The sequence below is a fragment of the Myodes glareolus genome, chromosome X (assembly GCF_982192425.1).
Source record: "Myodes glareolus chromosome X, mMyoGla1.1, whole genome shotgun sequence".
Classification (NCBI taxonomy): Eukaryota; Metazoa; Chordata; class Mammalia; order Rodentia; family Cricetidae; genus Myodes; species Myodes glareolus.
In genome coordinates this window covers 136,290,480-136,305,760 of record NC_142053.1, presented here as the reverse complement: position 1 = coordinate 136,305,760, position 15,281 = coordinate 136,290,480, and the positions used below count along the sequence as shown (strand labels likewise).

General features: G+C 42.9%; 1 long non-coding RNA gene across 1 annotated transcript; it reads left to right on the top strand.

The window, feature by feature from the left end:
* The first annotated feature begins 6,211 nt into the window (after positions 1-6,211).
* On the top strand, positions 6,212-15,051 carry LOC146889082 (uncharacterized). The gene is made up of 2 exons (XR_015000266.1): positions 6,212-6,280; positions 14,755-15,051. It is a non-coding gene; the product is annotated as an uncharacterized LOC146889082 (long non-coding RNA).
* The last annotated feature ends 230 nt before the right edge of the window (positions 15,052-15,281 follow it).

Below are 15,281 nucleotides of genomic sequence, written 5' to 3'. Positions count from 1 at the left end.
CGTGGTCCTGGGTATGGGGAGGGGGAGCTGATGGCAGTCTTTCCCAGAGTCTGGAAAGGCAGCTCCAGGAAGCTGCTGCTTAGCACGCTGAGGGCAGGGTCTGGAATGCCCCCCCCCCCCCGACTGGAGATTCCAAACAGTTGGAATGCATTTTTTTGTGATATTTTGGAAAGCAAAAGCAAGACAGAAGCCATGCTCCTGCTGTTGTGGTACTGGCTAACAGGATGAGGCAAAGGCTAAAGACACTATTGTCAGGTCCCAAAGAAACAAGTCTCACTCAGTACTTGTAGATCTTCCCAGAACTTCTCACCTGGCCGCCAGCTTAAACATCTCCAACCCAGGGGCTAGGCTTCAGCTCCCTTCCCCCAGTTTCTCTTTCCTATATAAACCAGCCATCTTGGTGTCTTGGTTTCCATGTGCTCTCTTGGTCTTTTTGGCTCTCTTTTTTCTTTCTCTTCTCTTCCTCTCTCTCCTATCACGGCCCAGCCTATTCTGCTGACCATGTTCAGCCTGGGCTGTTCCAGATGCCTCTGGCAGTACTCTTCCCCCTGTGTCTACAACGAACCCTTTTCCTTCGGCCATACCTAGTGTTAGGATTCAGGCTTTTTGCTGGTCCCGGTCACCTGGCAGGATGAACCCAGGCAGTACCCTAGCCAGCCCAGGGTCCTATGACAGCTACAGCACTAGTAGTCTGTCAGAGACAAGCTCCGCCCATTTCCGCTCTCTCTTCCCCTTTGCCCTTCTGAAGAGGCAGGCTGGCCCTTGCCTCTTCCCCTTCCTCTTTCTCTCTGAATTTCTCCCCCTCCTATTTACCTTTCTTTCAATAAATTCACTTAAGCTCTGCCTGCGTGGCGTAGGTGTATTTGTCTCCTGCCCACCATGAGGCCTCTGGCTTCCAACAACCCCCATCCCGCCCCACTCCACCCCACCCCATCCCTCCCCTCACCCCCGTGGCCGCTTGGCCGCCAAGGTCTCTCTGGCGCTGTTTTACAACACCTAGGAGCTGTCCCGTCAGTTTCATTCAACCACATCCCCAGCTTCATGGAAGCAAAATGGCAGCTTCCTAATCTCTGGGCTGCAGCTGAAGCCCTGTGATTTTGACACCAGAGACAGTCCCTTAACTTCTGCTCCTCCAGCCTTGCAGTTATTTCTTCAGAAACTTCAATTCTTGGCCTGCTATCTTTCTGCTTGAACTATTTTATTTCCTGATTATAGCCCAATTAAGGCAGAGGGTAATCTCACACAAGGTTTCATGGGTGTTTCATCTAATCGAGCCCCTGGATATCGATTCTCATAATTTTGGAATCGTTCTACACACACACACACACACACACACACACACACATCAATCCAATCATGACAATAGAATGTCCTCTGCTTTTGAGGGAAAGTGAGGCAGACCTGGAAGGGGCACAAAGGAACTTGCTGGGGTCTGGGAGATGTTCTGTATTTTCATATGAATGGTGGTCACATGGGGGACACACACGGTGGCAGCACAAGTTATTCGCCTAAGATTTGTGTGTATTGTGGCTGAGGATGGAACTCATGGAAAAGCACTCACCTAGCATACTCAAAGCCCTGGATTCCATCCCCTGCACAAGAAGGAAAAAAAAATTCATGCATTTTACCACGTGTTAATCACACCTATGAGTTCTTTCTTTATTGCTGTGGGTTGAACCCAGGACTTTGCACAAATAACATATACTCTGGCACTGAGCTACACCTCAGTTCTTAGCCCCCTACATTTTTCTTTAAAAGAAAAAAGATGGATGTTCTGTTTATTACATATTGGATGAGCTTATTTAAATTCACATGGTTAGAAAGTGTGTCCACTCACACCACATTGTGTAGATGCAATGTACTCTGAATCCTCAGAGCAGAATCTTTGGAAATAAGAAGTTAGGTAGCCCCTAACTACTTTGACTTCCCGTTTCTCTCCCCCTTGGGCAGTCTGGTTTCCCTTCCTTTCAGGTCGTCTCCTTGAAAGCATCTGACTGTCTGTCAGCCTTTCTACAATGGCTGCTGATTAGCAGTGTGGAAATACCACTGCCCCTAGCTTTGGCTCTTAGCTGCATTCTGCCCATCACCCTGCTCACAACTTCCTTGCTTTCTCCCCAATTTTTGCAGTTATTTAAAGCTTCCAGAAAATGTCTTTCAGCTCCTAGTTTTCCTTCTTTAGTTAATTAACTAATTAAATATTGACACAGGGTCTCACTCTGTACCTGCTCTAACAGCCCAGGCTGGCCTTGAATTTGTAAGTGATCCTCTTGTCTCAACTTTCTGATTGCTAATTGGCAGGAGCCAGCAGGCCCAGTCTTCTTGTCTCGGTAGAACATAGTCCTAGCTATAGCTAGCTGCTGCATATCTACACTGTTGGTCAAAAGGAGAAAGCCTCTGCCAGCCAGACATGTTCACCCTGTGACCCATGAGCCCCATATGCCCAGGACAACTATGGATGCAATCCAACACAAAATTGTAAACTCACCTAAAATGAGATTGCGGGGGTAATTTCTTTTCCTATAACTTGATTGTGTGGCTTTGGAGCATGACATGTGCAGGTGACAATCTCACCTCTCAATGTTAGGCTGGACACACTTGAGGGACTCACTAAGGAGTGTGAATGGTTCATTACCAATCCATCCTCAGCAACATCAGGAGACCATCATCTCTATGAGCACCTGCCTGTCACCTCTGTGATCATGATAACATATGGAGGGCACTCTCTGATCTCCAGACACTCTCCCTCACCCTCTCAGGAGGGCCGTATCAGGAACCCTGGACCTCAGCTTGTGGGAATACCTTACAATAACTACTCTCAGACATTAGGAAGGGAGGAGGGGAAACTTAGAGCTTGTCATGTATTGTCTCAGTTCACATTCCCTCTACACAAACCATAGGTGGCAATGAAAACTAGAAAAGGTGCCAGGAGAGGGGACCCAACACACACACACACACACACACACACACACACACACACACACACATACACACACATGCACGTGCGCGCTTCCACAATATGCATGCGAATCTTCACAGGGTCTACAAAAGGGCACCAGATCCTCTAGAGTGGAAGTTACAGACAATTCTGAGTAGCTTGACCTGAATGCTGGGAACTGAACTCTGTTCCTCTGCAAGAGCAGTATGTATTCATTAATATTTTTATCATGAGCTTTCAACCAAAATTCACACATTAACTAGTGCCCATATACTTTATTTAAGAAATTTCTGCTTTTGCCTAATGCCAACTGGAATCCAACTGAAAGCCTTTGATGATTTTTTTTTTTTTTGATGCTTGCTTTTGTTTTTGGAGACAGGGTTTCTCTGTAGCTTTGGAGCCTTTCCTGGAACTCGCTCTGTAGACCAGGCTGGCCTCAAACTCATAGAGATCCACCTGCCTCTGCCTCTGAGTGCTGGGGTTAAAGGTGTGTGCCACCACTGCCCAGCTGTATCTTGCCTTTTGTTTGCTTGTTTTTGAGACAGGGTCTTGTTATGTAGTCCAGGCTGGCCCCAGATCAACTGTCCTACTTTTTTAAGATTTATTTTTATTTTATTTTCATGTCTGTCTGTATGCTATGTGTGTTAAAAAGCCAGTTAAAAGCCATCGTGAACCACCCAACCTGGGTTCTTGGGACTGAACTGGGGTCCTCTAGAAGATCAGTCAAGTGCTCTTAACCACTGAGATGTCTCTCCAGTCTCCAGTTTGAGTTTTGATTTATTCCCTTTCATGTTCTGCTTCTGAACTTGTCTCCATTTGGATATAGATGCTCTCAGTCTGAGAATTATCTCCCACACTTTCTTGTCCCTTGGCAAGTATAGCATCAACAGGTAAATCTCAACCCTAGAAGCCTCAGTGACCTGTAGTGACATTTGGAGCTAGAGGTATTCTACTGTCTCCCACATTCTCCTATATTTCATGTCAAATCTACACATATCAAATTTGACCAAACTGAAATGGCCTAAGTATGCTTGCCTTTGTCAGACATGATTTTGTTGCTCGTGACTCATTTGTTCGCCTTAAGACATTAATAAAGGGGGCTCTGCATAGGCAGGAGCCCGTGTTATCTAGCAGGTGTGTTGTGTAAAGACCTTACAAGATATAGATGTGGCACATTCAAATGCCTGTGTGACTTTGGACAAGTTACCCTTCAGTGTTCAGTTTTCTCATCTATAAAACAGAGAAGAGAAGGGTATGGATTCCATAGGTTGCGTGAAGATTGAATGAGGTAATGTGGGTAAAATGCTTAAAAGAGTGCTTATCCACTGAGCACTTGTTCTTAGCTACAGAGGTGATCACCATTATGAAGGTACATAGGGTATCTTTATAAAAAGTCTTATCTGTTTATTTATTATGTGTGTGCATACATGCCGTGTGCAATCAGATTACCATTTTTTGAGAGTCACTTCTCTCCTTCCATCCTGGATTTGGGGCAGGTTCTCCCTTGTTATTTCCACTGCTAGTCTGGACATTTGTGTTTCCAACTGATAGTTATGTCTCTACCTCCCAAGGTCAGGATGCAGGTGTGAACCACCATATCTGACTTCTTTGCTCGGACTCTGGCAATAGTCAGAATTGTGTGGCAAGCACTTTTACCATGGAGCCATTTTGCTAACCCATGGAGTTGGAAGTACATCAAGAAAAGAACAAAAAGGCAAGGAGGGGTTATTTCCATCCTCTTTTAAAGCCATAGGGGTCTCTCTCATGAGAGCCTACAAGTTGGTATATATGTCAGTGTTGTAGGAGGCTGCTTGTGTGTTCCTGGCCGCCCAGACTCCCAAAATAACCACACAGAAACTATATTATTTGCAATACTGTTTGGCCAATAGCTTAAACATATTTCTGGCTAACTCTTATATCCTAAACTAACCCATCTCCATTAATCTGTGTATCATCACATGGCTGTGGTTTACCAGCAAAGTTTCGGCATGCCTTTTTCTGGTGGTGATTTCATGACTTCTCTTGACTCTGTCTTCTTTCTCCCAGCATTCAGTTTAGTTTTCTCTATCTAGCTCTGTTCTGCTTCCCTATCATGCCAAGGCAGTTTCTTTATTAACCAGCGGTATTCACAGCATACCGACAGAAATTCCACATCATGTCAGTGTGGCTGACTTTCACTTATACTGTTATGTTTTTTAAATAGTGCTGAGGAGGGGGTCACACTCAGAGTCACACATACTAGGTAATTACTCTACCACTGATCTATATTCCAGCTAATATATCTACTGGGGGAAAATAATCTTCCACAGGGGGATTGCACACTGTGAGTAGATAATGATTCATAATATAATATGTAATTTATTTCCTTTAAATTTTTCATAATCTATGTAATCTAATATAGTAATATAAAATATGATAATAGTTAATACTATTTTACTCAACAATATAGCTATAAACATTTCATGACATTCTTCTGAGACTTCATTTAAGTAAGGACTAAACCTTTTTTCTTCTTTTTTGTAGTGTTGTGAATAGAACTCAGGGCCTCATGCATCCTGGATAAGTGCTCTACCACTGAACTATATTTCCAATCAACATAGCTATTTTTGGAAAATACAATCACCACAAGGGCTTGCATATAGATAAGGAGTGAATGGTTCTTATAGCTTATATAACCACACCCAATGTAATGTTATTTTTCCAACAATAGGTCTCTAAACATCCCACTACATTCTTCTGCAATATCATTAACATAGCAGTTTGGGGAAAATTCAATTTGCCACTAGGAGGAGGATTTACACATGTGAATAGTTAAGAAGATAATAATTTTTAATAGTTAATGTAATACTTAACGCAAATACTCTTCTACCCAACAACATAACTGGTAAAAATCCTTATATATCACTTAAGTGCTATTTTTTCCTTTCCTTTTTATGCTTCCCTCTCTTTCTTCTTTTTCAATACTGGGTATGCAACCCAGGGCCTTATGTTTGCTAAGTAAGTACTCTACCAATGAACTACTCCCAGACCTTAAAGTGTTTATAGAAACATGGTCTCTTGTCATTCCCAGAATAATGCTCTCTAGAAGTAACATTAAGATCCATATCTCTCTAGACTTTTTCCTATACTTGTTTACTTTTAGTAAAATTAAAACATTATATTGGTGTAGGAGGTCATTCTTTCTATGTGTTGTTTGTATTGGTTAATGAATAAAGAAACTGTCTTGGTCTTGATAGGGCAGAACTTAGGTAGGCAGAGAAAATTAAACATAATGCTGGGAGGAAGAAGGCAGAGTCAGAGAGCCACTATGGAGCCGCCAGAGTCAGACATGCTGAATCTTTCCCGGTAAGCCACTGGCACATGGCAATACACAGATTAATAGAAATGGGTTAAATTAAGATGTAAGAATTAGCCAATAAGAAACTAGAGCTAATGGGGCAAACAGTGTTTTAATGAATACAGCTCTGTGTGGTTATTTTGGGGGCTAAGCAAGCTGGGTGGCTGGGAAGAACAAAGGGGTCCTCCTTGTAACATTATATGACTCTGTTTATTTTACTTTAAAAACTGTCAGTTATTGTACCACAAACAAGGTGTAAAGTTATATCTTATTTTTCCACTGTTGTAAAAAAATGTTTTTTAGATTTCTAAATGTTTTTTAGATTTCTTATTTTGCATGTGCGAGTGTCTTGCCCATATGTATGTGCATAGCTGGTGCCCAAGAAGGTCAGAAGAGGGTGGGTGCTGGATCCCCTGGAACTGGAGTTGCAGATGGTCATGGGCCACCATGTGGCTGCTGGGACCTTAACCCAGGTTCTCTGCAAGAGCAACAAGTACTCTTAACCTCTGAGCTATCTCTCCAGCTCCTTGTATTTTATTCTTTTGTAAGTAATTATATGGGATTCCATTGTCTGGGTTATGGTTCCTATAACTTGTCATTTTCAAGCTAGCCAGTTTTAGCAGAACCCAAATGGTCATATAGTAAAATTACACATGCATACATGCATGAACACACATTCCTCGAGACCTTGCTGGAAATTATAGAAATCAGGCAACTGAGAGCAGACCCTTCTGCAGAGCTTTTCCAGCTTGAACTGGAGGTTAGGCTTTGTTTTGTGACTTTCACCTTTTTTTTTCTCCAGTGACAGCATGAATCTTCCATGGAGAAGAAAGCTTGTTTGAGTCACTACTTTCCTTGGAGTACCTGGTTTTCCATCCTTCAGGTGTCTGCACACCACATTGGGATGTAGACATGGATAAGACCTTGTTTTCCACATACCTGCTGTTTTCTTTCTGTTTATCTAAGTCCCAATGGAATAAGGAGTCCTTCTTTTGCCCTGGCCCGTTCCTCTCCTCCTTGCTATCCACAGTTTCATTGGCCCCTGTGGCTGCACAGCACCCTGGAGAAGTGGTGTCTTCTGGCTTCTTTGGCAATTCTTTGCCTTTCCAGTCAGCTGAAAAAGCAAATTCTTATTGATGTACTTGAGCTACCGGACAGCACCAGATCAGCAACCCGGGGCTTACCATCCACTTTTGACTTCTCAGAGCAGCTCTGCCCTTTTCCCTCCATCGTCTGCAAGTCTTGTTCCCACTCTTGTGCCCAGCATTGGTATGTCTTCCTGGGATGCCCTGCTCCCTGGTACCTCTCTGGCTCCCTGTGCTGAGGTATCTTGGTGGTGGAAGGTACATTTTTCTGTTTTCAAGAAGGTCCATGATGGCTTTTGGAGACTTCTCCTCTCCCAGTTTCTCTTTATCTTTCTTGATTAGGTCACTGTCTTGGGTATGCCAGGATCTGTATGAGCTTGCTGATGACAATGTCATCTTGAGTTAGTGTGGTATGGACCTTCATGCTCAGACATTCATTCTTGCTGTGGATAATATTGATGGGGATATCAGTGTTGGCATCGTCATTAAAGTTTATCACACGGACCATGCAGCCAGGAAGGAACAGGACACTCAGATTACATGTTTTATTCTCAGAAAGTACTTGGTAAATGTTACAGTCTAGACATGTTTCAAATTTATTCTTATTTTCAGAAATCTCATCTTTTTGAATTTCCATGTGGGCTCTTTTCATTAGATCCTCTTCTCATTCTTTGATGGCAGTTTCTTCTCGGGCCTTCTGAAGGACAGCAAAATCTAAGCCTTTCACCCTTTGGCTGTGTTGAATCTTACCATCCAATTTGGACTCAGGCTAATTTTAATTGGTTTCTTTGCTCCACAAGAATTTTTATTTGGCTTTAGCAGCCGGATAGATAGCTCCAAACAGATCAGCTTCCTGGTCATTCTTGCTTAGGCCCTCTCTCGGTTCCTTGACCGGGTCATAATATTTCCTGTTTCTCAGTATCTCTTTTCCTTTCCCAAGTTTTTGTTGATAAAGCTCACTTTTGCTTGGCTGGGTCTTCCATTTTAGTGTGCCCCCTTGACACGTCATGCTGAGGAGACTTAGACGGTAGTGACTTCAGTTTTCAGAAGTTTCCTGAAATCTTCTTTCATGAGCTTTGACTGGTGGAAGGAATGAGGAACTGCCTCACCGCCGGGTAGGGTGAGGGTGGAGGGAAGATGGGGATGTCTTAATAAGCTCATTCAGACATTTCCCCTTTGGCCCTTCTGTTACTCGAAGGACAGGCGTGCTGCAGCAGAGCACAGCAACCATCTTCACCTAGGACTCTGAGCCCTTCAGACGCTTTGTGATTCTCAAAAGCTTTGTGGCCTGCAATCTCAGGAACTTCCTGCCCTTGGGGACTTCGAGCCCCTCAGAAGCTTTTCCAGTTTCACAACCCAGAAGCTCTCAGTCCCCACACTCCGAAGAAGCTCCCAGCCCCCCGCCCCCCCCCCCCCGACTTGGTGCCCCACAGAAGCTTCTCGGCCCCTTGAAAGTGTTGTCTTGGGAGCTTCCTGTGGTGTTATGATCCTAAATTTTTTTCTGTCAACGTTCCTGACAACCCTGGGAAGTGTGGTCTAAGCACAGGCAATATGGTGGATCTTATTTAGTTTATGCCACCTTCTCAAGGACTTGGGATATGGCTCAGTGGCAGAGTGATTGCCGAAGCAGGACGGGGGTTCAACCTCAGAACCACATAAAAAATAAAAACAAAACAAAATTCCTGCACCTTTTCAGCCAAGTTTGTTACCCTTCATGGGTATATATATATGTGTATATATGTGTGTGTGTGTTGGAGGAGAACACTGGGACATGCAATAACCCCCGTTCCTGCTTCTCCGAATACTTCTTACTCCCTCTGCTAGCGAGAAGACTCAGTGGTTACCCCACTTGCTTGCTTATGCAACTCTGATGATCTGAGTTCTATCCCAGGAACCCAAGTTAAAAAGCTAGATGCGGCGGCTAGCTTCTGTAATTCCAGTCCCAACAGATAGTTAGCCTGTGGTGAAAACCATCTCCATTGTAAACTTCCCGAGAGTTTTGGTGTGCTTCCATTGTTCTTTATTTCTTTCTTGAGAATTTCTTTAGGGTTTGGGAAAGGTCCTTTAGCTAATTACTTGCTGTTTTTATTTATTGAGATTCCCAAATATCCTCTGTCACTTATTGAGATTCCAAATGTCTCCTTTATCTCGAGCTAGGTTCTCACACTGAACCTGGAACTTTCTGGGTTTTGGCTAGGCTGGCTGGCCAGCAAACTCCAGGGATCCCCCTGTCACCGTATCCCCAACACGGCGGTTGCAAGTACAGGCCACTCCATCTGGCTTTTTGCATGGTTGCTGAGCATCCAAACCCACTCCTTCTCATACTCCTGCAGCAAGCATCCTTCCTGAGCCATCTCCCCAGCCCCTCCTAATACCACAGGTTGTCTCCTGACCACATTAGATGTTTTGACAATCTGCACAATGCCTACTAGAAATGAACACTTCTGAGGCTGGGAGTGCACCTCGGTGGTAGAGTGCTTTCCTCGCTGTGCGTTGCCCTGGGCCCTATCTTCAACACCACAAGCAAGCAAACTAACAGTTTATTGGTAAAAGGAACAAGCTGCACTCTCCTAAACACTTTTGCACAGACAACATAGTCGAATCTGGACCAGCAAGTAGTGTGTGCTAAGTGACCTAAGTTCTAGGTTTGGTAGCTCTTGCCAGAAGGGTGATGTGTCTCAGCTTTGTTTCAGGAGATGCCAAATAAGAAACAAAGTATCAAATGTCCAGCCATGAATTTAGACATTCTGGTTTTCCAATGTAACTTAAAAGGCTAAAAGTGTCCTGTTTGTATAACACTCTAAGATATTGCCTCTAATATAACACTGTAGCCACTGCCCCAATTATAACACTGTAGCCACTGCCTCAATTATAACATTGTAGCCACTGCCCCACTTAGGCATCTGAAGCCACTGCCTTGGTTATCAGTTCTAACACTGAGCCCATTGTTCCACATAGAACTCGGCTGCCTCTGCCTCAGGGTTCTCTGAGTCTAGGAAGAGCTTGTATAGCTGTAGCTGCATCTGCTTGTTTATATATGTATGGATAGATTGGGCAGGTACCTGCTTTCATTAGAACTGAGAGGCAAGGTAGGGAGTAAGTCCACACTACCTTCCTCAACGGTGGTTCATGTATGCCAGACAGAAACGGCTCCAGTTGGTTCATAATATAATGTCTAATGATTTGGGTTTTTTCCAAACCGATTTCCACAGACATCTAAAATGCTTCTAACATTTTTCATTTATTTACATGAAACGCTGCAGCACCATCTATTTTTAAAATATGCATAAATTTTTAATAACTGCAAATATTTTTGCATCTTATAATAGTTTGCCTAAATCTAGTCTTGAACCTAGTTCTGGCTGATGCTATGGCCCAAGTCTTTTCCAGTGCATGTCAAACTAAGTTTCTGGAAGACTGAGCCTGGAAATGCAGGTGCCAGAAGTTAGTAATAGATGCTTTACCAGTTCTTATTTGTAGCCCTATTTCCAGATCTAATTGCCTTTTAAGCTCTCTGGGTCAGTTTTAAAATGATTTCCATCTTTGTTATAGGTATGGTTTTCCCCCAAACAAATACAGAAGAAATCCTATCATTACAAATTAATTTTTAAACCTGGGAAGGTCCAAAGCTCAAATTGTCATTACAGGGAGCTAAATATAATCTCTCACACTGAGAAATATATCCAATGCCCTGCTTAATAATTCAGTACATCTAGTATAATCTGGAAGGATGTCAGGCCCACATTTCCTGTTCGTGGGGAAATTTGTTCTCTTAGCTGCATTCTATTTACATTGATCTACCAAATAAGAAGGGAACTATCAATAGTCCCCAAGAAATGGCAAGCTCATCTTAATGGCAAAGGCTAGGAATGGCATTATTCTAATTTACCAGAGATAGGCCCACTGAACAGAAAAGAGTGTTTTTAAATCCAATTTTCAGAGGCGAGAGATTTGATGTGGATTTCTTTCTTTCTTTCTTCCTTCCTTCTTTCCTTCCTTCCTTCCTTCCTTCCTTCCTTCCTTCCTTTCTTTGTCTATATTACACAGTGTTTTATAGCCTGTGTTTCTAAGAACTGGGTCGGGTTTTGCAATATGGCTAATTTATTTTGAAGTGTCTGATACTTACATTATTAGTCAAGCAGTGTATATAATGCCATTTTAATGCTTGAATCTTTAAGCCAAAGGACATTTAATTGAAGCAATAACTCACCCCCCGTACCATACACTGGGCACACAGCTTAGTGTGACTTAACTTTCTTTTCTGTGCTGAGAATCCAGCCCAGGGCCTGGCACAGTGTAGGCAAATGTTTTCCTGCTGAGCTATAGCCAAGTCCAAAATGTAACTTTATTTTCCCTAAATGAATCCTTCTGTGATTTTCCCTCCTACAGACACTATTTCATACACTCAGCATGCCTCTTCCTCCATGTCCCCAGCCAACTGAAAGTGAATTCTGTCTTTTCTGGTCCTTCAGAATACTTTAAATTTACTTATACAGGGTCTCACCATGTAGCTCAGGATGGTTTTGAACTTTCCATGCTCTTGGGCTGGGGAAATGGTTCCGTTGGTATACTGTTTGCTACACAAACATGATGACTCTAGTTTGATCCCCCAGAACCCATTGAAAGAGTCAGATGTGGTGTTGTGTACTTGTAAGTTCCACAGTGGGTAGACAAACAGATCACTGGAGCCAGCTAAGGTGAATTGCTGTGCTTCAAGCCAATGAAATAACTTGTCTCAAAAAATAAAGTAGATGGCACCCAAGCAATGCCACCTGAGGCTGACCTCTGGCTTTCACACTGCATGTGCTTGTACACATACACACGTACACACATGCCAACATGCATGCACACACACATATACATGCATGCATGCATACATGCGTGTGTGCACACCCCCTCCATTCTTCTGCCTCAGCCTCCCAAATGCTGGGATTTTGGATGTTCACTACTGCTTTATCATTCCTTACCTTAGACAGCAGAGTACGCCCTCTGTTTGGAACTTCTGTGGGTTTCTGAGCAAGAGCAGTTGCTCATTCAGAGCTGTCTGGGTTCTGTTTGTAGTTTACACAGCATCATTGGTAGCTGAATTGCACATCTCTGAAAGAGCACTGATAAAGACTTCTGGCTAAACAACTTAGTGACAGCACTCCTGGTGTTTGTGGGAGTTTGGTTTCAGGACCCTCTTGAATAAAATGTGTGGGGGTGTTCAAGCCCCTTATTAAAATGGTGTACTGCCTGCAGAGAACCTTCACATATCCTCTTGCAAACCTGAAATTACCTATACATCATTTATAATCTCTAAGATAATATAAATGCTAAGTAGCTCTATTGTATTGTTAGGGAAAAGCAGCTAACAAAGAGTTGGTACATGTTCAGTAAAGACAGTTTTTTTTTCCCCAGAATAGTTTAGACCTGGAGTTGGTTAAATCTTTATACGTGGAGCCGATGGCTACAGAGGGCCAGGTCAACTGTCCATTCACATTTGGAATTTTCTATAGCTGTAGCAAAAACAAGAAGGTTTTTGGATTGATCGTTAAGATGTACTATTGAATGAAAAAAAAAATTACTGGGCGGTGGTGGTGCATGCCTTTAATCCCAGCACTCAGGAGGCAGAGGCAGGCAGATCTCTGTGAGTTCAAGGCCAGCCTGGTCTACAAGAGCTCGTTCCAGGACAGGCTTTAAAGCTACAGAGAAACCCTGTCTCGAAAAACAAAAAACAAATCAAAGAAAAGGCCAGGTGGTGGTGGTACATGCCTTTATTCTCAGCACTTGGGAGGCAGAGATGGGTGGGTCTCTGTGAGGTCAAAGCCAGCCTGGTTTACAAGCAAGTTCCAGGACAGCCAGGACTACACAAAGAAATCCTGTCTCAAAAGACAAAACAAAACTAAAAAAAAAAAAAAAAAACAAAGAACTTCATGCCACTATTTCTATACAGAGGAGGAGATCGATGACAGATAGATGAGCATCTCTGAAGAAAGTACGAACAACTGATAAAATTGATTACAGTGGCGATTTGAAAGAAAATGGACCTCAAATGGAGTGACACTACGAGGAGGTGGGGCTTTGTTGGAAGAAGTGTGTCACTGTGGAGGCAGCCTTTGAGGTCTCATATGTGCTCAGGTCACACCTAGTGTCTCAGTTTACTTCCTGTTGCCCACACACCATGTAGAACTCTCAGCTACTTCTCTGGCATCTTGTCTGCCTGCACACCACCATATCTTGCCATGATGATAATGAACTGAACCTCTGAAACTATAAGTGAGCCACTTCAATGAAATGTTTTCCTTTATAAAAATTGCCATGATCATGGTGTCTCTTCACAAGCAATAGAAACCCTAAAATACTTTGGACAGGAGGAGGAGTGGCTGAGGAGAGGGGTGGGAGGGACACTCTCCATTCAGTTGCCCTGTTACTAGGATTGGGAAATACAACTCAATGTTGCTAACAATGCAACCTCAAGAATTCTCTTCAGAATTGCCAGGTGGTGGAGGCAGAGGCAGGCAAATCTCTGCGTTTGAGGTTAGCCTGGTCTACAAGAGCTAATTAAAAAAAATTCTCTTCAGAGCCTTAGGGACCTCTACCCAGGTATGGTCTAAATCTTGACTTCCACCATGAAAAAAATTTTCAGGATGAGTTAGAGAGGAGCACAGTTAAAAAATGTGTTGAGCAGTAAGAAAGGCAAGAAAGACCCCTTGAAGGTAACTGAGTGAGGCTGCCTACATGCTCTAGCATCAGCTATGTAAGTGATTGGTGGCTTTGAAGTTACTTAATCTTCAACTAAGTTTAAACTTTAGCCCCAGAATCTGCCCTTGAAGGGGAGACTTTTAAAGTACACTGTACAGGCTTGCAGTGGAGAAGGGAGTGCCAGCAGAGAAAAAAAATCATTGATCAAAGTGACCCTTAGTCATTCATAGGTCATTAGGAGGTTGGATTTAAGGCATGCTTCATTAGCCATCTTTAGAGTGTCATTTAGGATGATTTTCAGAGAGAGGGTGTGCAATTCTTATGCAGGTGGTCTAGTCAGTGATGTCAAAATTCCTGGGTACCATCTAGAAAGAAACATAAATCCGATCTGAGAGAGTAGAGGAAGCCCTTTCCTTCAACATAGCTCCACTATTTTCTAACTATCTCCCGTCTCAGGTCCTCAATATCCTTCAGGGATACCCAGAACCTGTAGCTTTTCCCATTCCTTTGTATGAAATGGTGTAGCATTTGCATTTGATCTATATGCATCCTTCTGGCATCTTTAAACCATGTTTAAGTTACTTGCAGTACATAGTGTGATGTAAATGCTCTGTAAATGGCTGTTATGTTGTTGTTTAGAAAATAATGACAAAGAAAATGTCTGGAGATGTTCAATTAAGACAATTTGGAATGTATTTTTCTCTCTATGATAGGTTGAACCCACAGACGCCGCACCCATGGATATGGAGAATCAACTACACACTCTTTGTTCTCATATTTTTTAAGAGTTATTGATTTTGGGACTGGAGAGATGGCTCAGAGGTCAAGAACACTGACTGTTCTTTCAAAGGTCCTGAGTTCAATTCCCAGCAACCACACTGTGGCTCACAACCATCTATAATGAGATCTGGTGCCTTCTTCTGGCCTGTAAACATACATGCAGATAGACACTGTGTACATAATAAATAAATCTTCAAAAAATTTAATAAAAAAAGATTTATTTGATTTTATGTGCATGTGTTTGTATCTAACTGTATATGTGTCCATCACATATGTCCAGGTGCCTGTGAAGCCAGAAGAGGTGCTAGAGTTACAGGTGAGCACCCAGTGTGGGTGCTGAGGACTAAACCTAGCAAGTGCTCCTATCCACGGAGCTATCTCCTCAGCCCCTGTTGTCTTGAAATTTGAATGATGCAAATACAGTACTTGCACAAAGACATGAATAAACAAAATTTAAAAA